Source organism: Thermobia domestica, chromosome 3, assembly GCF_964235325.1.
Source record: "Thermobia domestica chromosome 3, izTheDome1.hap1.1, whole genome shotgun sequence".
NCBI classification, from domain to species: domain Eukaryota; kingdom Metazoa; phylum Arthropoda; class Insecta; order Zygentoma; family Lepismatidae; genus Thermobia; species Thermobia domestica.
The window spans coordinates 30,764,999-30,792,752 of NC_137456.1; positions in this window are offsets into that span (position 1 = coordinate 30,764,999).

The window sequence follows — 27,754 nt, forward strand, 5'->3', positions numbered from 1 at the left end:
GTATCTCACCTCCAAGAGTGATGATTACATTGTTCACGTCTACCTTATTTCTTAAAAGCTCAAATAATCAAAATGGCTAGAGAGGTATTCAAATATATACTTCATAAAAAGTACCTAAACGCTTACAGATTGAATTAGCAACTTCACATACTTTCTATTCAAAATGTATAGCTACGTAATTGATACATGACTCCAGCATGAGCCTAAAAAACTTAAATAAAATGTACATTAAGATTTACTTTGACGGTCCCGATTATATATATATATATCAAATACTAGTGTCTATCACACTTTTCTGTTATATATGCCACCATGGGATGAAAGTATAATCAATGTAAAAATAAAAAGTATACATATTTCAATGAAAGAAAACTCGAAATGTATGGTAAACAATATCAATCTGTAATCAATTAGCAATCGATATCTCATCAATAACTAATGTGAAACTTTATTTCCGGAAAGCTTTTGTTAACCTTTCTTTTCTTAAACACACTCGAACGAAATGTTGAAGACGAAAAAGACCATTCGAAATAAGTTATTTCCGCGTGTGCTCACCCATAGTTCGTTATATAGTATACAAGCCCATTTTATTATATTTTGTATTTTCTGCTTCCTAAATGCCCTCTTCCGTTTACGACGATAAATTATGTAAAGTTTTTCTTCTTTCTTTAAAAAAATGAATAAACGAAATAGAATTTGCTACTGTCCAAATTTCCTCCTTTTATGTTACCAGCACGTGCCTTGGCTAATCTGAGGGTCATCTACGAAATGAAGTGCATCCGTCAAAGAAGATACTTCTGTTTTTAATTTACCATTTTTGGCAACTTTTCGCCACTTAGATGATGTTACCAGCTAGAATGCAGGAAGTTCACAAGCACATGGTAGATAGTTTACAGATTGAGAACATGTAGTTAATGGTGAGTTCGATAGGACCACGTAGAACCTTTCATTCAAATGATTTCCTTTCGCCTGTTGTGGCCTTTTCTACTTGAGATTACTTCCTACTTGAGACTAAATTAACGCTTTGTCAAACCAGAGCAGGTACGGAAGCAGAACATTATGCTAAGATAAGATCAATGAAATTTATATATTTTCTTAAAGCCCTAATCAAACTATTTTTCTCTTTTTGTTCTTCTAGAAATTTTAGTCTGTTTTTCTTACTTTATTTTCTATATCGTAGTATATAACTACCCTGTTATTTTTTTATTGAATATTCGTATCTGAAACCAATCTCTCATCAAAATACAGTTAAAACTATCACACACAAGCATGCCAAGGAGAATGAATGGCCATCGGTATCACTAAGCAATGTAATGTATTATTATACTGATGTAAGTCGTAACTTAAAATCTCGATGACCGTGCTCATTAGGGTGGATCGAAAAAACTTTTTTCTTAGTTTCCGAGTTGCTATACCGCGGAAAAGTTGTGGTTAGTGATAACTTGAAAAATAAAAAAAGAAGTGTCGAAATCGGTTAATATCTTCCGATCGCGCAAACCGTCTGAAAAATTTTAAAAAACATGAAAAACTTAATTTTCTCGTACTCTTTATTAAAATAAAATACTCTCGTATTTTTTACGCTATAGTGATAAAACGTTACAACATGCCTTATTTAATAATAAAAACAGTTGTTTTATGATGTTAGAGAATATCTTCCGATCGCGCAAAGCCCATGAAGTTTAAGCAAAATGTCTGTTGTTCGTATTTTTGAAAAAAAAATCAAAAATTATAAACTGCGATGTTTTAATGCCTTATAGTGCTGATGTAATAACATGCGTCCTAATATGTTTTATAATGTTTAATGTTTTAATGAGAGAGTTCCAGGGTTATGACATATAATTTTCAAAGCTAACACAAATATGCAGCTCTTCGCTTGTTTTTATAATATATAAAAACAACCCAGAGGAGGAGGCTGCACTTCGAGTTCCACCCACACTCTTTCCACCCAGCCATAAAAGGTGTGTACTATTTACAATATTTACATATTTAAATTTGTTTTTCTTTTTTGAAAGACTTACAAAATTGTAGCGATTTTATAGTCAGATTTTGTTCTGATCTCAGGCATCAAAGATCTGGATTTCAATGTTGCTCTGATGTAGCCATCTCTTGATTTGGATCCGCATACTTTGAGCGAAACTTCTGTAGCTAGCTTCACGCATCGCTCCACGGCTTGCGTATGGCAGGGGAACTTCTTGATATCCCCATCTGGTATTTCACCTCGTTGAATGAAAGAGTTGATGTTGTCGTTTGAAACTTTTCCAAGAAGAGGTGGAGAAGAATACTTGGCTTCACTCTAGTCAATCATGTCAATGTAATCTGAGGCTTCAAAATTCACAGTTGGAGTAAGAAAGGTTCTGATGCTTTTTCCTTTCGAATCAGACTGCCTGGCTTTCAACAGTCTTCTAAGCCCTACTTCTCTAATGTGCTTCCTCTCATCAAAAATCATGGCTATTAAAAGATTTTCGGGGTGGGCAAAGAACGAGTTCCTTTCAATGACGGGGAAAACAACTTGCTTCAAATTGTCAGGCAAGTATCGAGATGTTTCAATTGTTCTATATATATGAATAGGTCTACTTATATAGTATTGCTGTTTTTAATTTCAAACCACACTGGCATCTAAGATTCAAAATGAAAGTCACTATGGTGTTTAACTAATTTGAAGGATTTGCTTTACTTATGTATAGCCTGAGAACTCTATTTGCACAAGTGAGCCAACTGGAATGTGAAAGTGGTCCGGGATCACGAATTGATAAATCACTTGGACATATGCCACTTTTGACCGCCTGACATATATCTAAAAGATATCTCTGGTCTTTACTCAAAGAATTTCTGTCAACTTCTGGAATTACACAATCTATTGGTTGAAAATCTATAGCTGGCAGTTTCTCACACCCGCTTAGATTATTTCCAATTGGTCGAGAAAATGTTGTGGGATTAACTGTTCCTCTATCCAAATGTTGAAAAAGATTACGGAAAGGTAATTCATTGAAATCGAGTAGGCAAATAGGCCATTGCAGAGGTCGCCCAACATGGATCTCAAGATGACGAATAACACCATTTTTCCAGCCAGTATTTGTATTAGTACCATCACAACCGATGATATCCAAGTCTTCCACTGAAATTCCTTGTTCATTAAGGCAAGATACAATGTCTTTAGCAGATCCGGAGCTCGGCGACACATGGCCAATGTATGCAGAACCAGGTTCTTTGATGAGCGAGTAATGATAATCCTTAATAGTACGACGAAATTGTTTGGATTCAATCTTATCTATAACCAAAGTGTCATCCTTTCTTCCATCAAAATAAAGACCACGCAGTTTATCTAAATCATATTCACTGTTGTTTTGCAAGTCACTTCTAATTTTGCTCCTTTTCCTTCTAATTTTACACCTTCAATAACCTTAGACGTATCTGCTTTGGTTATTATACCGAAGTCTTCTAGCACACTAGGTGCTATAGCAGAACCTGCACGGTCACTGACTCCATATCGATCGCAGGTTAATGCTGTAGCTCCTATTTTAATTCTAATCTGCCATGGAGATGGAGATTCCTTTTTCTCAGAGTCATTTGGTTTGTATTCAGGTTCAATTTCAGAACACACTTCGGCTGAACAACTTGGCTCTTCCACAAGTAAACAATCAGGGTTATCTCTATTTAAAGTATAGCTTCTTCTTTCAAGTCTACGTTTCAACTTTGATGCCTCCTTCCGATCTAAAGCACTAATTTTTCCTAACCCATGCTCCCTCTGAAGATATAAGAATTTTCGCTCAATTACAGGAATCTTGTTAGGTTTCTCACACGTGCGCGATCGGAAGATACTCCCTAAAAACATATAACATGTGTTTTTCTTATTAAATATTACTAGTTGTAACGTTTTATCACTATAGCATTAAAAATACGAGAGTATTTTGTTTTCATAAAAAGTACGAAAACATTAAATTTTTCGTGCTTTTTAAAATTTTTCATACGCTTTGCGCGATCGGAAGATATTAACCGATTTCGACACTTTCTTTTTTATTTTTCAAGTCATCACTAACCACAACTTTTCCGCGGTATAGCAACTCGGAAACTAAAAAAAAGTTTTTTTCGATCCACCCTAGTGCTCATAGTTTAAAATCTGGTTTAGGTCAAGATCTTATTTTTACAAACAATGTAGCATTGTACATAAGGATGTAAAGCTCTCAATGAAAGCAATCGTATCTTGTTTGTATCGTACGCATGGAAGAATTGTTAAAATTTGTAGCATTGGGCAACATATCTAAATCTTCCTATTTAGGGGAAAAATCTCCGACTTGAATAACTTAAATAATTTCAAAGTTACGCTACGTCAAGTATACGTAAAGACCACTACGACATAGTTATTGTATAGAGGAAGCATGTGGAGAAAAATAAGTCACTACCAGTTTGCTAGCTAGCTCGGAAACATGTGAAGAAGGGAATGCTACAACCACGTAGTTTGGTTGGAATCATGTGAGGAAGAGGATGCGAATTTCACGTAGATAGGTCGCATGTATGTATAGAAGTGGATACCAATGCCACGTCAATAGGTTGGAGACACGTAAACAAGTGGCGGTAACGATTATGTCGGGAGATCGGTACTGAGGAGTTATAGATGTTATATGGAAATTAAGAAATGCAAATTTATGGATTCTCTAAACAATTATATAACAATAAAAGAGGCAGACAAAAGCTACTTCTACTTTACATAATCGTCATCATGATAGGTGCTCTGCCATCATTGCCAATTCTCTTGCCGCAACTGCGAAGCTTTATTGCTGAAGGTTTTCGTTAAGTTCGTCTTCACATATGATTTTTCTTCTTTAACATCGTCCATTAATTGTTATCTCCTTCTCCCTCTCCCTCTTCCAGTCTTCCTGCCATCATTCCCTCTAGCACGCCTCTCGTGATATAGTTCGTCCTTAGCCAGTCTCCCAAACAGTTTTTCTTCCTCTTCTTAATAATATATTAAATTCTTCGTTTCTCTCCAACCACTTTTAATACCCTCTCATTCGTTTTCTGCTTGACTCAGTTAATCTTCTGCATTCTTCTCCATATTTCGAAAGTTTCCAGTCGTTGTTAACCATTTTTACGTAATGTTCATGTTTCTGTCCCATACAGTACAACACTCCATACAAAGCATAACTCCACGGGCAATAAGTACTCACCCAACGGCAAATATTATATGGCATCATTTTTTTCTATGAACCAGTAATGCGTACAAAAACGTTACTTTTCCAAATGAAACTATGTACATTAAAGGGTCACTTAAAAATAGTGAGGGGACAACTGCTCCCTCTTGCCCCTAATCGCCACCCCTAGTTATAAGTATTAACTTCCAAATGAAATATTGTAACATTATTAACATTAAGTAACACATGCGTACATAGAGGTCAGGAAAGTTATAAAAAAATACATCTTCACTAGTACCTTATCTGGAATTTTTCTATCCATGCACGCACCCGTATCCGCAATACCATGATTCACATCAGCAAATATTGAGATATCAAGTATACAAAATGCGTTTCTTCTATGACAACTACAATTTTAAAAACAGTTTCTACTATAATATACCATTTATAGTTTTGTAAATACTACGATATACGCTAATATCAATAAAATCCTACCCAAATCGTAGCCACAAACTCGTTCCTTAATAAATATACTACGCTAGATTAACCATGCATTTACTTATGATTCCCTGAATTGTACAAATTGTGCTAAAAAATTTGAACCTAGTATTAAGGGATACAACTGTTAAGTTCAGAGGAAATACTGCAAATGTCTCTGCTAATAACGAACCGGCAAAGTGGAGATAAACGTCCATCTAGAATGAAAAATAACCAATTTCACACAAACTAAGATAAAACCAGATTAACACTTCATAGTGAATATACAAACTTGATATTGACTATGCACTTAAACATGATTCTTATAAGATTAAAAACAGAGGTAAAGAGAAAATAGTTAACGAAATCCAATTTTATTCTAACATCTATTTATTAGAAGATGTAAATAATTAATAGCGTTTAAAAGAACAGTCTTTTACAAAAATCCAAATTTTTACGTACCATTCGCAGAAAAGCAAAAATATATTCGCTGAAACCTACAGTGATGTGGACATCCGCGTTCGCACATACTTTCAAAAATACATATTTATACGCTATGTGAGATGCGCACTAAATTTATGTGCCGTTTTATACTAATTTCCAATAACAAGGAAACACAGGGAACTAACTTGTGTCTATTTCTAAAATTACTCTTCCATTATATTGATACACGGTTGTGAGTTCTCTGTTCATTTTGTGTAGCGCGTTGCATAGCCATTTTTGGGGGTCTGTTTCAGAGATTGAAAAAATAGAACTTTCTGGGGAAATCTACTGGCTAAGTGGTGTTCATGAAGACGATATATGAGGTTTCGGAACAACCCAAATTACTCAGATATAAATCTGGTAAGTAGGATGGATGTGGCAAATGTTCAATAACGTAGTCAGCAAAGAATGAACTCACAACATTAGCACGGTCTTATGGTGCATTCTTCAGGTAAAGGACGAAATTATTATTTGTCATTTTTATTCTTTCTCGCTCAATTTTGGCAAAAGAAAACCTGTATCCAAAAGTGTAAGGAAATAATCGCTCGTAATTGCATGACCTTTCAGAACAGAGCTGGACAATATTAGGTTCTTGAAATCCCAGAAGATAGCTTACAGTACCTTATCATTAGAAGCCACTTGACGATTTTTTGGAGGGGTGGGTAGTATATACATTCATACGCTATGTGAGATGCACACTAACCGTATGTGCCGTTTCATTCTAATTTCCAATCAGTATGCTTTCATTACATTGACTGCCTTTTTTATTTCTTGGTTGAATAATGAAATCTGTGATTTATCCATTCCACTTTCCAACAAATTGCATCCCTCTCTTCTAAAATTTGTCAAATTTGCAGCACTCTACCGAGTGGTTGCCGCTTTATGTCATTTAGAAGAAACTTTTCTTGCCCAGTTCGTTTCTTATTATAATTTTACTATCTCATTGTTAGTCCTAGTGTTTCACAAATCTCCTGCATGGTGACGCATTTATCTTCCATGATGAAATTTTCAAACGTGGAATGTTGCAGTCAGTTGATGCTGTTTGTACACGCCCACACATCTGACCGTCCTTCATACTCGTTCTCTTAGGGATCATCTTCCTAACAGTGTTTCTCTAAGAACACTATCACTACACACACGCTCCAATTCGGTATGAATATCGACTTCCTTACGTACAGCCGCACTGAAGAGTTTCACAATTACCCATTGCCCTTCAACAAAAATATTCTTGTCTTCGGGCAGTATCATAAACACGTCGTCCTCGTTCAGGCATCGTAACTCAACTGCTATCACCTAATAAACAAAGCCTACACTGCTTAGAGACGAAGGGTGGAGGTTTCCGACGCCGTAGTTGCTTTTCTAAATTGGAATAATAAAGTGTAATTTACAACAAAACGGCAAGTCTACTTTTGCTGTCACTACGTACTGAAAGACCAGTTTAAACTCCAATGGTCCAACAGCTTTCTTAATAATACTGCAATTGTAAATGACTATATATCTAGCAAATAACATTGTTCTGCGTAGATCTCTTTACCACATTAACTTCGTTGTGTCTAGTTTCTGTGAAAGAATATTTTTCAATCTTGATCTAACTGTTAAGTAGGCCTACACCATATGACATTTTGGCCATTCAAATCTAGCCCGTAGTAAGGGTAAAAAATTGCGTAGTCCGTAGTAAGGAACAAGCTTGATTTCTTAGAGAGGGCAGAAATTAATATTGCGAAAACAATAACACATATCAAGGAACATCAGAAAACTGTCCTTGACACTTCATCTGTCGGAGAATGGTCTAAAGAAATGTATTAGGGAAAGATTTTCTTTCCTTCCACTCTTTTTCAACTTTCCATCTCATATCCAAGCAGTTGAAATGTGTGTTAAATTTCTGTCAGCATAGGCTTCTTCAAAACTGTGTGATGTCTGAGCTTGAGATGGATTTATCAGAGCAAGAATTTTGGATAATTTAATTATGCCGACTTTCGAAACAAAATCTAAATACGAACCAACAAGCTAAGGCAATAGTGTCCACAGTCAAAATGATTCGGATGGGTATGTAGTTAGAACTAGATAAGCAGCCACCTTCTCATGAGTTGTGGGTGGATCTGGAAACCAGACAAGAGCTGCATATTTTTAAAGTAAATTTAATAGATGTGCATAATTTCTAAATACAGATTATAATTCAATATTATTGCAATGAACTGAGTTTAAATTCTCATAAAGTCTTACATACTTTACAATTTTATAAGGTGTTGCACTGTTCCTGCAGGGAATAAGATTCATTTTAAATATATGAATCAATCTTTTAAATATATAATAATATATAACTAAAGGCAATGTTTTGCTCCACCCTGCTCAAGATGCATGAAAATCTATTTCACAGTTGTTCACAGATGACACAAGCAAATTATCATTTAATTCTGGAATACTTTTTTAGTTTTGCTTTATGTCGACTTGCATTAAATGATATGGAATAGTAAAATAGAAAATTTTCTGTCAACCTCTAAAACGGAATTATTACATTATTTATTTTTGTATAGATTGTAAATAGCAGAACATAGATTTCTGCAGTAGTCTTCTAGCTCTAGACCTTCTTAAAGAAAATGCGTGTAAATATGAACTGATATTAGTAAATGATGATTTCTAAAACCAATTTTTGACAGAGTGAGTTAGGAGCTTGTTCAAGTAGAGCACCTAACCCCTTTATTCTCGAAGTGCTTGTGTCTGAGCTTAAGCAAAATCTTGAGAAGGTCTTGAAATAAATTCCAACAGAACTATCTTACTAAGTTGGTATTGGGAAATGAATAATTTTACCGCAAGTTTAGAAATGTATTATAGTAGTGATTTATACTTAATTATCATGTTTTACGTTTGTAGTACATTGGTAAACAAATGGTTAGTAGCATTCCTAAACATTCATAGTTTAATAATTATGGGTAACGAAATATGTAAACTCTCTATGACGAAACATCGCAGTGCAAAGCATATTCTTATTTTAAGCTCCTATCTCCCCAGCCAGCAGCCAAACACACACACACACACACACACACTTTGACTACCGTAATTTCGCATCCTTCATGTGGTAACAATACACAGTAGAAGTCAGTGAAATTTTTCGTAGAGGTTCAAGTTTGCAACTGCTTACCTTACAGAAATTTCATCACTATAGCTAATGACAATAATTCAAAAGGATACAGAGAAGCTCACATCATTAACATGTATATAAGAGTTTTCATTTTAAGACAAAGTTATCCTCAAACAAAAGTTACTCCCAGAGCAGTTAGTTGACAACTTGACAGTTACCAATAGCAACTCTAAGCAAGAAGTGAGCTCCTTCGTGGTTAAGCGGTTAGTGTACGCGTCTTTGGCGTGCAGACCTGGGTTCGATTCCTGGCGCGAGCTCATGTGGTTCGCATTCCACAATAATCAGTAGCTCCTGTCTCATATAGCCTCGTTGCTAAAAGGAACGCTAAACTTAAAACCAACTCAACTCAACTCTAAGCAAGAGGCCATTTTGGGAATCCACAATTAAAGATCGGTTCACACCGACAAAATAGAATGTATAAGTTATGAGAATGCTATTACTACGAAGAAATATGTCTCACTGTAATATAAATGTCTATAGTTTTAATCGATATGCATATTACACTGTACAATATTAATGGCATCCAAAATTATCGTTGAGGATTGATTTTGAATCAAGTCTTTGGCATCACAAATAGCATTCTTTTTAACTCCTCACGGTTAAGTACCGAGTCAGAGGGTGACGGTAATAGCAAAATAAATAATAATGGTGGAATGGAGAAAGTGAGGAGAAAGAGGAGAGCCACGAGAAAACCCACAAACATATTTCCAACTTGGCGGAAGCTAGGATTGGTCAGAGATCCACGCGTCAGATGTGAGCGCTCTCCAGCTGCGTTAGTACGGACCGTGTTGTATATACAGGGTGAGTCATAAGTCTCCATACAAGATGACTAATGTTTATTTTTCATATTCCAGGTAGTAAGTTTACATACAAGATGACGTTTATATTTTACTTATTTTCCAGGTAATAAGTCTCCATACAAGATGACTAATTTTTACTTTTCATATTCCAGTTAGTAAGTTTCCATACAAGATGACCGATGTTTATGTTTTACTTATTTTCCAGGTAATAAGTCTCCATACAAGATAACTAATTTTTACTTTTCATATTCCAGTTAGTAAGTTTCCATACAAGATGACTGATGTTTATGTTTTACTTATTTTCCAGGTAATAAGTCTCCATACAAGATAACTAATTTTTATTTTTTATTTTCGAAGTAGTTGAACCAAAGTGAAGGTGCAACATAGACTAATGTTCGTCGGAATTGGTTAGAGCGCCTGCCATTTTGTCTCGACATGCAAAAGAAACATGTGGAGTATAACGTTATTATATAACTATAGTGTAGTATTATCAGCATTAGTATGGAGACTTATGACTCACCCTGTAGTTTACACTTTAAGCAAAGGATAATTTTTATCCAGCATTACTATTTATCTGGGACTAACATAAATATGAAAACATATCACCTTTCCTACTCTTTCACAATGTTACATATTTTTATCTTTCTTCTTTTAGCTTTTTTTCTTTTTGGTCGGCATTCTTCATTCGTAGCTTAGACTTACTAACCGCTCTCCTTCACACTTTACTTCTGCATCCGTCAATATAGTACGTCAATGAATTTTGGTAAATACATAGATTACGACACAGAATTTTTGGAGTACCTTTCATACGAAAACCTGATCCTAGAGGCAGCTAATCTGATTTCAACATTGGAGGCGAGAAGTAAGACACTCTTTTTTCTTTTTTTTCTTTTTTTTGTTAGGCGATACACAAATTATTTGTGAAGTTAAATAACAATCCTGTGGAGGATCAGGGAGCAGAGTTGTCTTCAACATTGGGACGCGGGCAGGTTTGAGGCTTATTCTGGGGAGGCGTCAATTTCATCTCACTTTCTTTTGTGACAATCGGACACAAATCACCACATTTTTTTCCCAAAAGACACATTTAAAATTGGATTATTGGGGGGACAGTTCCCCCAGTTCCAAGATTGGAGGGGACGTGTTCCCCTCATCCCCCCAGGAATTGTGCCAGTGTCTAAACCCCCAAACATTGAACGCAATTGCTCTTTTAATATCTTTTCTGAAGAAGGTTTTGGGACATTTCCCAAACTTTTGCATTTTGAAAAGCATATGTGTGATACCATTCACAACGTAATGATGTCAAAACCATGGATCTAATGTAATTAAAGTAGGAGAATGTGAAAGTAGTATATCTCAATGAAACACAGTACAATATTTCAATGAATAGTACAATATGATGATGATATGAAAGTACAATATTTCAGTGAAAAAAAAAACAGTGATTTGAAAAAAGTTAATCACATTACTGACTATGTATTTTCATCATATTGTAGTCTATAGGTGGCAGATACATCCTCTATTGACACTGAGGAATAAACTTGTTCACAGTTTTCTAAGTTTTCATTGCCGTTTAATAAATAAAGTGTATCTTTTTCAGTGTTATTAAGTTTTAATTGTCATTTATCTCCTGAATATTAATCGAAACAAATAAAATTTCGCACCATTTAGTTCTTCCGTTAACTACATTTAAGAGCTAGTAAAGTACTAGTCAGAAAATTCTAGTATAAAAATTATTTAATATTGAATTGTAAGTTATACATACCAAAGGAAATAAGATGACAGCGATGCCAACCTGTGGGTAAAATCCCATATTGTGGGATTTTTTTACAATGATTTCTCGAAATGGGATAAAGGGATTTTTTGTAAAAAATGGCAGGATTTATGGGATTTTCCATATATCTGTTCCATTGACGCCAACAAATTGTTTATGGGCGAGGACTAGACAACTGAGGCTTCTATAAACTTCAAATTAATGCTAATTGTCAAATTTTGATACTATGAAATGCATGTTTGTGTTAAAGTGACTTACACTGATTTGTGAGTCTCAAATAACAAATGGCAAGGAACGTTGATTGTACTCTGGTATTTTTTTTAAAGAGAGAGAGAGAGAATGAAAGAAATAAAGAAATTAACGGAAGAAAATAAAGCGAGAGAAGTCCAACTTCCATATCGTTCCATACGGAAATGACTGAAGAGTGAAGTTTATCTAGTTTTATTATGGTCAGTGGAAAATTATGGCACAAAAGCGTGTTGGAAACACTAAACTCATAACAAAAATGTACTTACAGCTCTTTCAATTGAGGAAAATACTAGTACCTAAACCGTCTGATAAAGATAGACACTTTGAATCTTTAACAACGCACTCATATTTTGAAGAAAATGGCTTATATAAACTAAGTTCACTGTCCATGCTCTCTAATTTTAGAGAATTTCCTTATTAGTATAGCGTGGGAAATTCAAGAGCAAAATGGGAATTTTTGCCCCTCGAGATGGGGTTTTATAACATTTCAGGTTGGCATCACTGTAACCGTATTCCCTCAAAGGGAGATTTTTTTCACTTTAGCATATTTACACAGCGAGGTTATGAACATTCAGTTGGCATGTACATAAACTATCATGCAAGATTATTCCCTCCCATTCCCCACCACAATTATCTCACAACCAAGAATACTTTTCTACACTGTTCAGAGCTACCATATTTCTTAAACGCCAAAATTATTAGCATGATTGCTAGAAAGGTATTTCATACGAAGTGCTTGAACTGACACATGATGGCAACGTGAGTCTAAATAACGTAAATAGAATATTCATTATGTGTTGCAAGTGATTGATTGTTAAGGGCTGATTGATTGAAAGGATTTTATACTTTTCCGACCGAGTGTCCCCATTCGGAACCAGTCGCACCGAAGTCGAGGTACCTAGCGACTACGCCACGCAGGGCTATACATATAAGGAAAGAGACAAATTAAAAACCTTCTACCACTATTTCCCCAAATGTTATCAGTCTTTTCTATTTTTAACAGTGGCGTTGTTAGAAATTTATAATTCCTTTCTGTGACTAATGTCGATAACGAAAATCGGTATAAAAAGTGATTTGCAGATGGGAATCAGTATTCTAAATTTGCTTTTCCTTTACTTTGATTACAATGTATTTTTTGTGATTTTCTTATGAGAGGCAAGGTAATTTTGACCAGGGTATGATGACTCTAAATCAACAAAATAAGCAAAAGATGATATTTAGTAACATACTTTTGAAACACTGACCTTTAACACTCACTATCAATGAAGAGTTATATTCTATATATTATCAGTATGAAAAACGCTATACTGATACATTAAGCTGCGTGAAATACAAAATATGACAACGGTATCATGTGACACATATTAAAGATAAGAATACTTATTCACTCTTTGTTAGCTGGAGTTAAGTGTTCCTTTTAGCTTTGAGAAGAATCTAGAGATTAAAGTGGAAATCCAACAAGTGTAATGTGTTCGACTTTCAAGGCCCTGTCACCGGAAATCGAACCCCGGCCCCCGTACAGTAAAGGCATTCGAGCTAAGAACTAGACAACCAAGAATGTATAAAACTTCATACCTTATTTTTCTTCAGTGTAGCCTGAGCTTTTAATGATTGTCTTTCTACAACATGCAAGTTATCAAAGACAGAATCTACACTTAAAGTAAATTCCGAATGAAGAATTAGACCATGAATAATATCGCGCAAAATCCAATCTCACAATATAGACTGTTCCCCACGACGTAATATTGATGACAAGTGAACTATATTATATAATTACATTTCTAGCTCTGGTTTATCTATTTTGTGTTGTATAAATGACATCAACGATTCAAAAGAAAATCTAACATAACTATTCTCTAGAATTCTTTTGAACTTTGCCAATACCCGAACTTCAATTGCAGCAATTGAGATAGTAGCAGATACAAGTGGCTGATATAAGTTCATAAATCTTATTCTACAACTTACACGCGAAACGTACGTGCTGTGTTGTTCTAATTTTCAAGTACAAGGAATTACAGAAATTAATCTACGTCTATTTCATAACAAAATATCTAATTTTATCGATATACAGCTTCTCACTTCGTCTATTTTTTAGGATGTGTCATAGTCAATCTCATCTATTAGTCATTTTGGGGGTTTGTTTCACATACTGGAAAATACAACTTCCCAGGGTTTGTGAACCACCAGAAGTCACTCGGGTCAAAATCTGGTAAGTGGGAATGAAGTGGCAATAGTTCAATACTGTGGTCAGTCAAGCATGAAGTCACAACATTATCACAGTGTAGCAGTACTTTGTCCATGTGCAGGATGAAATTTCCAATTGCTATTTTTGGTCGTTTCTGCATCACTTATTGCATAAAAAAATCTCTATTCAAAACTATAAGAAAATATTCAGCGGTAATTATGAGATATTTTAGAACAGGATGGAACAATATTACTCTCTGGACATCGAAAAATGTAGCGTGCAGCACCTTCTAATTGGACGCCACCTGACGAAAAATTTTAGAGGTGGTCAATCTGTGTGTTTCCTCTGCATCGACTCTTTTATTTCTGGGTTGAATAATTGAACTTATGATTGATTCATTGTCATACACTTTCCAAGATATTGCTTCCCTCTCTTCTGAAGTGTATCAAATGTGCAACACATAATTGAAGCCTTGCCCCTCTTTGATTTTCAATAATCATTCAGCGAGGAGAGGCTTTCCTTAGGCCCAGTTCGTTTGTCATTATTCGTTCTATTTTTCCCATTGTTGGTCCGAGTATATCACAAATGTCAAGCATGGAGGCACGCCTATCATTCATAATGAAACTTTCAACAAGGGCAATGCTCGCGTCAGTTGATGCTAATTTTGGACGTCCGGACCTGTGTTTACCTTTCATACTGACTCGTTCGTCCTGCTTTGTCCTCACTCACCCACTTGCTAATACTGCAAGAATACTACCACCACACACGTTCTCCATTTCGCGATTAATACTGGCAGCACCAGTTCTATCAACGGTGAGGAATTTCATAATTACAAGTTGCTCTAAGACCAAACATTCTATGCTCAGCAGTATCAGAAACACGTCTTGCTCGTTCAGACAGTGTTTATCAACAACTGGCACCAGTGTGAGCACCCAGCAAAAATATTTCGTAGTAGCCTGTCCAGGGAAAAGTACTAGATCTGGGGGGAAAAAAAGTAAAATTTTATCTTTTCCCGTTTTACCCTATTTATGACATTTTACGATATTAATATCTTATTAAAAGGTTTCCTACAACTCCTCTCCTCTGTGGGTGGGGAAATGACCCCCCCCATATTCTTGAAAGAACTCCCAACTTCTTTATTGTTCACAGTATAATTCGTCTGCTCTCTTCAGCATTTTAATTCGCTTGTATGCAGCTGCTCTTTTCCATTCGTCTCCAAATCCACTTTTCAAAGCCTTTAAATTTTCTTCCGACTCTCTCTCATAGAGTTCAGGTTTGCCGCGATTGACAAAGTAGCACTAGGACTTTCATCGTTTTCTCGAGCTATATGAATTATCAAGCGAGGAACAAGTAACCACTGCCAGAATTCCTTCTCGTTGGAGGAGGCGATTGGACGGCACCTATGTCTCACTTTCGCTCTTGTAAATACGACAGTTGAAAAAATGTCAAAACAACTTACAAGAAACTGTAATTTTTCTACATTGTCAAATTTTCATGTGATTCCTTTTTCTCTGCCAACTGTATTTATGAAACAGAAGAGGAGGAGATAAGTACTAGATTTGTTATTGAACGTACTAGAACACTAAAATATTATAAAAGTAGTACGATCTAATACGAACGTATAATGGGTGGTGGCACTGACTGGCACTTAGTAAGCAAAGCCTGCACTGCTTAGAGATGCAGAATGGAGGTTTACGACAAACTTCTTTCCTTAAATTGAAACAAAATGGACTTTACAACAAAAAGGCACGAATGTTTTGTGTCCACCTTGTAGAGAAAGACTGAGTTATACCAGAAATTTCTTACAACCAATGCAATTATAAATGACTATATTTATGGAAAACAACATTATTCTGAGTATGTCTCTTTACAACATGAACTTCTTTGTGTGCAGTTGTATGGACTTATTTCAAATTTAATCTAAGTGTTAATTATATCGTAATGATATTTCAGACATTCAAATGTGAGCAACTAACGCAGTCCTTCGATTTCATAAAGAAGGCAGACATTAATATTAGCAGGGCAATAAAATATACCAAGGAAGGTCACAAAACTAGTCATGAAACCGTCCATGATATTTCGTTTATCAAACAATAATCTACGTAAATGTATCAGGGAAATATTTACCTTTTCTTCCACTTCTTTTGATCATCGCACCTCATACCCAAGCAGTTGAAATGTATGTTAAATCCCCTAACCATAGGCATTTTTATAAAAAATCAAACGAAGCTGTTTGGTCCACTCTACTAAGATGTATGAAAATCTAGTTCACAGATAGCACAAACAGGTTAAGATTTCTTTTGTGAATATATTTTAGTTTTCACTATCGCTCAGTTATACTATATGAAATAGGGTAATAAAATATAAAATCGTCTATCAACCTCTAAAGGAGAATCAATATTTTATTTATTTCTGGATTTACCGTAAATAGTTGAATATTGGTTTCTACATAACAATTTGTGGTCCTACATATAGTTTTAAGAAAGTGCTTATACTTATCTCATATTTTATAAAAGGTTTTAGAACGAATTTCTGAGAAAGTGGTTTGGGAGCTTCTTCAAGCGAAGCGCTTAATCACTTTATTTTCGAAGTGCTTGAGTTAGTGATGAGAAATCGATTCACCTCTGAGATCGCCGTTCAATAGTTCGCTCACTAAAATGAATCGATTCATTTGAACGACTCAGCGACTCATATTTTTACAACGGGGTTCAGGGGGAAGTTAAAAACTAAAATTGTATTATCAGACTAAATACATAACATAAAATTAATTTAAAAGGTATAACTCCTATTTTAGATTACAAACATACTGCTATTAACAAATTTAACTTTAAAAAATTACAGGAAGTTACATTTTTAGACTAATGCAAATTACAATTAACAGATATAACACACAAAAATGCAATTCAGATACAAAATACACATGCAAATTAGACTAAATAAAATTACTATTAAGAAGTGTGAAAATACATCACAAATGCTAAAAAGTTATATACAAATTACAGCCTAAACGCAAAGCAAACTATTATAACTTTTGACTCAATACTATAGCAATACAATTTTAGAAATACTGCAAGTGTTTCAACTTTAAATTCAATGCCAAAAATATTATAATTTTATTACAACATCGTGGGAAACTAAATTTTTCCTAAAAATGTTGGCCACCACACCCCCCTTAGAATACACATGTTAATCAAAGTAACGAGTTCCCCCGTGGCTAAGCGTACTCGCCTTTGACGTGGGGGACCACCACGAGACATGATGTGCACCACAAACTTACTTGGACGGGTAAGGAACCAGGGACCCAAAACACTACGGGTAAGCACTTTACACTGTGCTACAGTGTCTCGCTACTGAAAAGGACGCTAAACTCAAAACCAAATCAAATCAGACCCGAATCCAGCCCCAAAATGCAGGGGTCCCGGTGGATTCTAGGGAGGGCGATCCAACCATATTATAGTTCATCACCAGGTCATTTGCAAGAATACCGTTAACATTTCAGGGGAGACAGTAAAAACTTAGATGTGGCCCGGTCCCCGTGCCCCCCGTGGGTACGGACCTGAATCAAATCAAACTAGCATGATAATAACTGAATTCGAAGTAGGTGTTAATAACTACATAAAAAAATTATAACGGTTCACTGTTTTCCTTTGGCGAATTACAAGATTCTTGTCATTTTTATAGACGTATTGTGTCAATAACATAACATTGCGATTTAACAACTGTTTTAAGTACAGAAAACCTTAACAGGAGCATCGGTACCACCCATCCCAACCCTGCGTGCTTCCATAAAATTCAGTTATGTTGTAAGTACAAGTTATGGGAAATACATTTTGAATTTTGTACATCACAGTCTTAAGAATTTCCATATAGGCCTATATTTTAAAGTATCTTAAAATACCTTTATGTCAAGGTGACCAGACGTCCCGTTGTAGCCAGGACAGTCTCTTATTTTCAACCGTTATCCCATTTTTTCTGAATTTGAAACAGGGCGTCTAAATGCCCCGTTTTTAAGCTAACATGACTCAGATGTCCCGTAATTATTATTCAAAATATAAATTGTCAATGTTAATTCTACGCTCTTCCGTACCAACACTCATTGGGAAGGTTCAGCCGTGCCTAGAACTTCTGAATATTCAAATAAGAATTGAGTGCTCTGTGGGTCAAGTGGGATTTGAGTGGGAATTCTGACTTCTGAAGTAGTTTAAAGTATTTTTGGGTAGTACTTAAGTTAGAAACGCTGTGTTATCATTGTTACTTGTCTATTTTGTAAATTGAAAACACTGCTCAGATCCAAAATGCAATGTGGAAGACACCTACTACACTCGCCGATTCGTATACGTCCCGTTTTTGAAAGTAAAAGTTCTGGTCACCTTGCCTTAAGTCGACCGTCGTTATTTAAGGTGAAATTACCTTTTGTAACGAAAATAATGTACTAAAACAGTCAGGATCAATTCTCTCTTATTATAAAATATATTTAAAATTTACTGTAATTATTACGAATTTATTTCAAATACATATGCTCACTTTAACATACCATTTCCTCAGAGAATTGTATAACACATACTTTTGTTTAAAACTAACAGTTGCACAATACTGATGTACGAACAAACGCAGAGTGACTAATCAGTTCTTACTTCTATTGCTGGTGCGCTGTGCGCTCTCATTTTCACTAATTTCTCAACTGAATATTCAATTTTCTATGTGCGATTGCATGAGTGGATCCACGGAACAGGGAAAAACCGGCTTCTTCGAGCTTTTACGTACTTGACCTACTCCAGCATTCTGCACATGTTTATTTGATAGTTAAAAGTTTACATTTTATATGTAAAATATCAACGTAAGTCGAACTCCCACATCAAAGTGCTAAACATTTACATTGTTGGTATTGCTTTTAATTTTTTCATACCAGAGGTACAAATACACTAACGCAACGCACATTTCCAGAACTCGACTGAAGAGGCGCTCGCCATAGTGAGAACCAGCGAAACTACCCCTCCAAAACAACAGCTGACTGAACCAACCAACAAGATTAAACAGCAAGAGGGCGGTTCGCGAGTGCGCAACGTACAAGATTCGCGTTTTCCTAACACTGTCACAGTGGTTCAAAAAGAGCCATGGCTCCTGAAGAACCACTACTCCCGAAGAACAATGACGGACCACAACTCCAGAAGAATCATTATTCTCGAAGAACCAGGACTCCCAAAGAACAAGTACTACCGAAGAACAACGACTCTCGAAGAATAACGACTCTCGAAGAATAGTTGCTCATTTCTAGTGAACAACGAGTCACTCACTCATCCAAAAGAGTTAGTAAGAAGAGTCTTCTCACTCGCGAGCGATACACAGAAATGTCAGCGCCCAACACGTAAATCGTATTGGTGTTACGTTCCTAATTCAGCAGTTATATTTTACCCTGTGAATATGTATACTAGAAACATAAACTCTATCTCTGTTATAACAGATTATTTCTTTTATATTACCATAATAAATAGGACTTTTATTTAACGTGACCATACGATCACGTTAGACTTTTAGGAGTTCATTTGTTTATTGTTATACGCTTCCCTACACTTATATCGTTTTTGGTTTCGTTCAGATTAGGAATAAGAAATAATTTATTAAGAGGTATCGAAAATATTAGATATGATATGTACTTTTTTCCAAAACTGCATAGTTCAATTCAGTGCAAGGCTTTTTTGTATTTTTACTAGTACACTAGCAACTTATAACCGCCACCAGAATACAGAAGTAATTTTTGTGGACGCTCTGTATATTTCGTAAAGACAGTGCTTATTTTTTTCGATTTATACTTTGTTCTGCGACGCAAATAACTTCCTCCTTGGGTGGGAATTGCTTCCTTCCCTAGCAACTGGACAAAGAAGTCTTTCATTTTATATATATATATATATATATATATATATATATATATATATATATTTAAAACATTGCTTTCTGGTGAGAACATTTCAGTGAGCGACGAATCTTCTCAGTGTTTCCCCCTGACTTATTAATATTCACAGTATATATTCTGCAGTTAGTTGGAACTGAATTATGTTCTTTCTTTAATCATTTATGGAAATACTAGCTACCACCAGATCTTCATACATCAGAAAGACGCCTACCTCATAGCTTTTGCAGTTCATTATCTGTACTTTCACACGATCGAGTTATCGCAATGTCTCGTGGGTCGTGGCCAGTGGACTAAAATTATCATAAATTCTTTTCCATATTCTGTTTGCATGTGCATACAGGTAATTCAACTAAGTGGTTTTTATAATGAACTGCCAACACTCTTCAGTCAACTAAAGCAGCTGATATCTCGAACCTTTGTGCTCGGGGAGTTTGACTCCGGAATTGTGTGCAGCCACCACGCACGTCGCGTCGGGAATTAAGTATAATTTTGTGTTAAAGGTACAAGCCGGTGAAGGACGTTTTCTTACGGCTAGCCCCAACTAGTGAAGTCCTAGGTTCACATACCTTGTGTGCTAAAAAGTTATAAACGCGCCCTCCAACATTAAAATTCCACTTTGGAGATTTATTTTGCTGAACACTCATCTTAACTCCGCAGGATTGCTTGCAGCAGCAACTAGATTGCTAGGTGGGATTATCCCGGCAACATTCCCCCCCGGTGCTCTTCCCCCAAATGCGTCAATGGTGTGAGAAAAGTATTTATAGTGAAATTTCAGTTATAATTTTCTATATAAGTCAAAGTGATAAAGGGCTACAGCGCATTGAAAATTAAAGTGTAATTGTGATATTGGAAATAATTATATATATATATATATATATATATATATATATATATATATATATATATAGTGTTAAGTGTTGTGATTATTAATCTTCGTTCTTCTTTTAACACTATTTTAATAAATAAGTATAGTGTCATTTAACCCAGTGTGTTTTCGTTATATGTGTGAATGATGTTTCTGTGCGTTATGGTCTGGATGACTGTCTGATCGTCCGTGAGGTTTCCAAGACGAGATATCCAATCCTCTCGGCGCCTAATGCTCATCTCATCATTGAGACCGACGAGCGATTTGGAAACAATTTGTAATCCCTTCTTGGACAAGTCCTTCATCGTCCTATGCAGGTAAATACAGGTCTCAGGAAAATACTTATTGGCAGAACCATGGAGGACAGAACCACGAACAGTGACATGATGCAAGAGTGGTTACAAAATAAATGGCCGCCCGAACAGAGACGCCAAATTGGTTACAAATAAAAGCAACCCGAACAACGAACCGAAATCGATTATAAACTCAGTTTGTACCTTACTACCAATTAAATAATTGTATCGTACGACTTTATGACTAATCAATCTATTAGAGGAAACGCCTTGTTTTAGTTTTCGAATAAATGTTGGTATTGATGTGACCAAAATATTCGAATTGTTTTGAAAACAAGTTCCTTTATATAAAAGTGTAGTTACACAGGTGTTTTCCTATCTTTCAGCTTGATAGCAAGTGAGATAACTGCCATTCTTGCTAAATGACATCTTGGAGATATTCATTAAACATACAGAGGTAAATGTAGCTTCAGATGTCTTGGCTAAATTGTGCTCGCTGAAACTGTAGTTGTGAAATGGACAATTTATTAGAACGAATCAATCAATGGTTGATGATGTATTCCCCACTGTATATATTGGTCGCTATTCCCGGGTACAACATAAACAGTGATGATGATACGGCCGAATATTGTTGGAGAATATAACAAATTTGTCGGTGGAACCGACTAAATGAACTGAAATATTGGCCTCTATTGAATTGGTGTTCATCGCAAAAAGTGGTGATGGCTACTCTTTATTTAGCTTATAGGTGCTATTGTAAAGAAAGCTTGGATTCTCATGTAATTATCAGGAAGAGACATTTCACAACTCAACTTTCTAAGAAACATTGTCCAAACACTAATTCTAAAATACCAGAGTTTACCGAAGTGCCCCAATCGTCTGAAAATCGACGTATGAGTAATGATTGTTGTTAGATACGATGGCATCGGCTATTTTAGAGATTGTGAAATAAGGAAAAAAATACGAAAGAGACTTGTACCAGCGTCGACTGTACAGTGCAAAAGATATAATATATTTCGTGCTTTCTTCTCTATCATATATCAGAAACAAACTTAAATGTAAAAATCTAATTGACATATTATCTAAATAACTAAAAATTCTTTCGTAGTAATTGTTTGCACTTATGAAATATATGTGAATTGAGAGACATATTCCAAACTATAGAAGTAGACCCTACATTTTGTATTTGAGAAAAGAACACAGAATTTAGACTTACATTTGTACTGACAAGGGACTAGCATTACCATATGGTCCATACTGGAAGACAATATTAAGATAGGTCTCGCAGAAATAGATATAGAAAGTAGAATCTGAAACAGGTTAGCTAAGGACTTTTGTGAATGCGGCATGGAACCTAAGGATTCATAGGCCATATAGTCATTTAGTCAGGTGGAAAACAGTATAATATAAAGAAAACTCAAATACTTGTCCACCACAAAGTGCACTGGATGGGAACTGGAATGGAACATTGACATCATACCCCGGGGAAAATCATTTTCCCATTTTTACTCCCCTACATTGGATCCCATTCAAGCAACATATAGAGATGGTTTTCAGACAAAAAGAATTCCATGAGCGTACAATATAAAGTACATACATACAGTTGATTAATGGCATTTATAAATTGAGACGTAAATAATGTCATGAACTTACTGGCGGCAATCCTCCAAAATGGGCAAGTAGTTCGTGACCTTGGGAACCAGGAGACAAGACTACGTGGTACTATAACAAGTATGAGAAGGTGGCAGTGTTGTTCCCAGTGGGGCTGGTCCATGCTCTACCGAGGGTATAATGTAGCTACTACTCACAAGGGGCGTTTCGTGCATGCTCGAGATGTTATACTTTGTATCGTAATGCACACTCGCACTTCAGCAGCGCTGAGGTACTGATGATTATGCCTGGGGAATAGGATTTAAGAGCATACCAGTGGAGCTGCCGCTCTCAAATTTTCATTGTCTTTAAAGGGAGACAGTCTACATGAGACTTGGTTCTGGTAATGTACGGTATACTTCTACCGTAATGAGAGGAAAATGAAATGAAATCTTTGAGTTTTACGTCCCACAGTTATGCCGGTTAGGCTAAAGGAGACGGTCATGATGAGAGGTGAATGAAATGGTGGAATGAAGAAAGTGGGAGGAAACGGGAGAACCCCGAGAAAACCCACGCACACGGTGTTTGTCCACCACAAAGTTCACTTGGCGGGAGCGTAATAAGAGGAAGTTAGATTTGATTGAATGATCCTTTCGAAGGAGGATGTAGTGATCCCTCCTAATAGCACTTTGCTGTGATACATACGTGGTACCTAAACATATAAAAGATAGAAAGCTCCGTATTGCTTGGGTGAATCTACCAGAGGGACACGATTTCCAAATGAACACGTTTGCTTCTACAAACGGTCACCATCCCTCATTGGCTCTGATACCATATTACTTGGGCAATTCTACCAGGATGGAAATGTCAGCTTTTCCCTACAAGGGGTTTTGAACCGAACTAACTAACTAACTAACGCTTGGCTTATGGAACCCGGAGGTTCAATGCCGCGTTCACAAAAGCTCTCCACTGACTCCTATCATTAGATAACTGTATCCACTTTCTGCTTTGTATTCCAATCTCTGCGAGATCCATCTTAATATTGTCCTCACATCTGCGCCTAGGTTTTCCAAATGGTCGTTTACCGATTGGTCTTCCAGTCAAGACTTTGAAAGCGTTTCTACGTTCTTCCATTCTAGCTACTTGACCCGCCCACCTAAGCCTCCTAGACTTGACGACCCTAACGATGTTGGGTAAACCGTATAAATTGTGTACTTCCTCGTTATGAAGTTTCCGCCATTTCCCATTCCCGTTCCTCTTGGGTCCGAATATTCGCTTCAGGATGTTGTTCTCAAATACTTTCAGTCTATGCTCTTCCCTCAGAGTACGCGACCCTGTTTCGCAATGATACAGAACTACAGGCATAATTATCGTTTTGTATATTGTAAGCTTCAGATTCCTCGATAGAACTCGCGACGACAACTTTTAAACCGAATAGTATCACGAATTTCCAGCTTTTAGTCGACATTTAATTTCTTCGTGAATATGATTTTCCTCTGTTAATATTTCTCCGAGATATTTGAAACTATCCACTTTATCAAAAATATTATTTAATATTTTAACGCAGCCATAATTTGCCGTATTACGGTCCCGACGCACTTCCATGTATTTACTTTTCTCTGCATTTACTTCGAAACCGATGTGCCTGCAAGCGTTTAATAAGATCTCTGCATTTTTTCTATTGTCCTTTTATCATCCCCTGTTAAATTTACATCATCAGCATATGCCATAACCTGGTGAATATCAGTCAACTTTAGGCCCTGGTTGCTATCTTTGATTTTCTTATAGCGTATTCCAGAACAAAGTTAAATAATAATGGCGACAACGCATCTCCTTGTTTCAGGCCATTTTCAGCATGAAAGCTCGTGGACAAAAATGTTCCTACCCGAACTTTACTTTGGGATTCATTTAAACATATCTTAATTAATCTAATTAGCTTTCTCGGTATTCCAAGTTCTGTAAGAACGTTGTATAATGTTTCTCTTCCAACCGAGTCGTACGCCTTTCTAAAAACAAAATAAATAGTTGATGTACCGGGGTATTGTATTCCCACTTTTATCGAGTATTTGGCGAATGGTAAATATTTGGTCGATAGTTGATCGGGTTCGGCTAAATCAGCACTGATAATCTCTAATAATTTCATTTGCATATGGGGTCAATCTTGCTAATAGAATATTTGAAAGAATTTTATAGGACGTTGAGAGAAGAGAAATGCCTCGATAATTATTACAGTCACTTTTGTCGCCTTTCTTGTAATTTGGAACGATGATTGATTACTTTCACTCTTGTGGCAATTCTTCCTAGTTCCAGATAAGGAGAATGTGTTTGTTCATCCTGTTCCACAATTTTCTCCTCCAGCTAAAATTAACTCAGCCGGAATTTCATCTACACCCAGTAATTTGTGTTTCTTTAATTTCTTTATAGCGGTTTCTACTTCTATTCTGGTTGGGTTCTGGAAGATACGGTTCTGCGGTGTGTATCTGCTTTTCTCCACGCACAGTAGTTTTTGGTTGCGTGTTAAGCAAATCGTCAAATAAATCAATCCATCTATTTAAGATGCTATCCGTGTCAATGAGAACTGTACCGTCAGATTTCTTTAATATATAAGCGCGAGGTTGATTGCCTTTCTTAAATTCGTTGATTCCCTTATACATGTCCCGGATGTTTTTATTTTTACTATTATCTTCAAGTTCCTTAATTTTAGCTTTCAAAAAATCGAGCTTCTTTGTTCTAAAAGTTTTGGAAGTTTCCCGCCTGATATCTGCGAAATGTTGTGTAGTTATTTCATTTGGATTTTTAGCCAGCGTAATTTTGCCTGTTTTCTCTTCTCTGCTCGTTTTATGCATTCCTGGTCGAACCATGGTTTGTTCCTACGTATTTCTGCGTGTTCTAGTTTTTGTGTTGCTCAAAGGGGTTTGAACAGTGACTCGAGAAAAATGCCAATACCATGTATCTGGATAATGGTTTCTGTTCCGAGGACGTATGAGCTAGCATCAAATTCAAATGGTGATTTAACACTTACTATTGGATCTGGGATGAGATACAGAAGTATCTTGATGTGTGTGTGTGATACCTTTATATGTGAAGGAGGTTACCGTGCAACGATAGATATAGGCAGGGCCGGGATTGAACAGAATCCCTTCGGACATTGCGTGTAAGTCCTGAATTGGATTCTGTGGGATTGTAGTCATACCATGGGATTCTTTAGCTCATGGGAGCCAGTGTAACGGCGAAAATGGGTGGGAGGTGATCTTACCTGAAACACTTGGGCATCATGTTTGCAGAGCATGGGAGGACTAGCTCGCTAGCAGTTCATCTCCACCAGTAGGCAAATGGTAGACAGGACCACAATTCTGTCGCGTAGTGTGCGTATCGCACTCTCTTAGAGAATAGGGATTACATCACTTAGGTCAAATTGTGATGGTGCCCAACGTGCGCCAGGACTTTGTCCAAAAGAGATGCAACTATCTCCCAAGTGTATTTAGCAGAACAGTTTCAACAAATAGTTCAAACGGCCGCGGTACTTCCTCCAAGTGTGCTAAATCGTGGAAATAGTAGACCACTAGATCTAATTATTGTTTTCTGTATCATACCGTGCTGTAGAATTACTTTCCATATATGGTTCAAGTTTCACGAATCTATGCAAGTTGGAAGAGGCACAGCATGTGAAACTTACTTTTATCCTTAGTTTACCACACCTTTATTTATACAGTATATACGGATTCAGTTTCATCTGTGACTTTTTCAATGGATCATGAATTATTAGATCTACTGTTTCCGGTTTATTTTTGAACTTGCATAGTTTGGAAGTATACCATAGTAAGAAATGAAACTCACGTATTTCAGAAATCAAATACATTTCACCCAAACGTCCTTGTTTGTAACAAATTTGGTACGATGGCAGAAAAATAGGCATGCAACAATAGATGGTACTGCAACTAATATCGAAATCAATGAACACTCGCGCATTCTACAGCAAATTTTTCCAGAAATTGTGTAACAATTAAGGTAAAACTTTTCTTCTTACAATTATCACCATTTGTTTTTTTACTTAAGAGTCCTCTAAATATTGTTGTCTACGCGTTAACATAGCTATCGTAGATATCCTTGTTTGAATATTGCTATTTGTGTGGCCAGTTGAATTGCCATTAAAGGTAACGGAACTACTCTTTGCCTATCGCAATTTTCATCTTCCGTACACCATAGTATGAACATGTGAACATAATTTAGTGGAAATCGTTCTGATTATGTAACAAATTGACATTTAGTTCGCATAACATGTTTAGTTCTTCATACAGTAATATAATTCTTAAATTATATAAAGGGCACAAGATAAACTATAAAAGAAAATTAGTTTTTCGAACATGAAAAGATGCAAATTTTCACGTTACATATACACTTTAAAATTGTATGTATACTGTGCACATTTAACTTGAGAAATTTAAAGCTTATTATTCACACTATAAAATAAATTTTTTATTTGTCACTGGTACCTTGAAATATTTCTGCACTCACTGATATAACACATTCACTGCTTACACACAACTAACATATGCCCAGTGAACACATTATTCTGACATTTGCAGCATACCACTTTGGTTCTCCAGTCTCTAGAACTAGGGCACAAATGACATCGTTTCCTTTTCTTTTTCCACTTGTTGCTGGCTTATCGCTTTCAATCTTGATACTACTCCTTAAGATATTCTCCCTTACAGACTTTTCAAAGTAGATGACTCAGCTTTTCTCAACATTAGGGCTGTAATCAAATCAGAAGCTAACTCCTTGATAAAAAGAAATCCTTTATTTATACATCTTTTGGATATTCCAATTGTGATTATCATATTGGAAAAGAAGAATTCTGA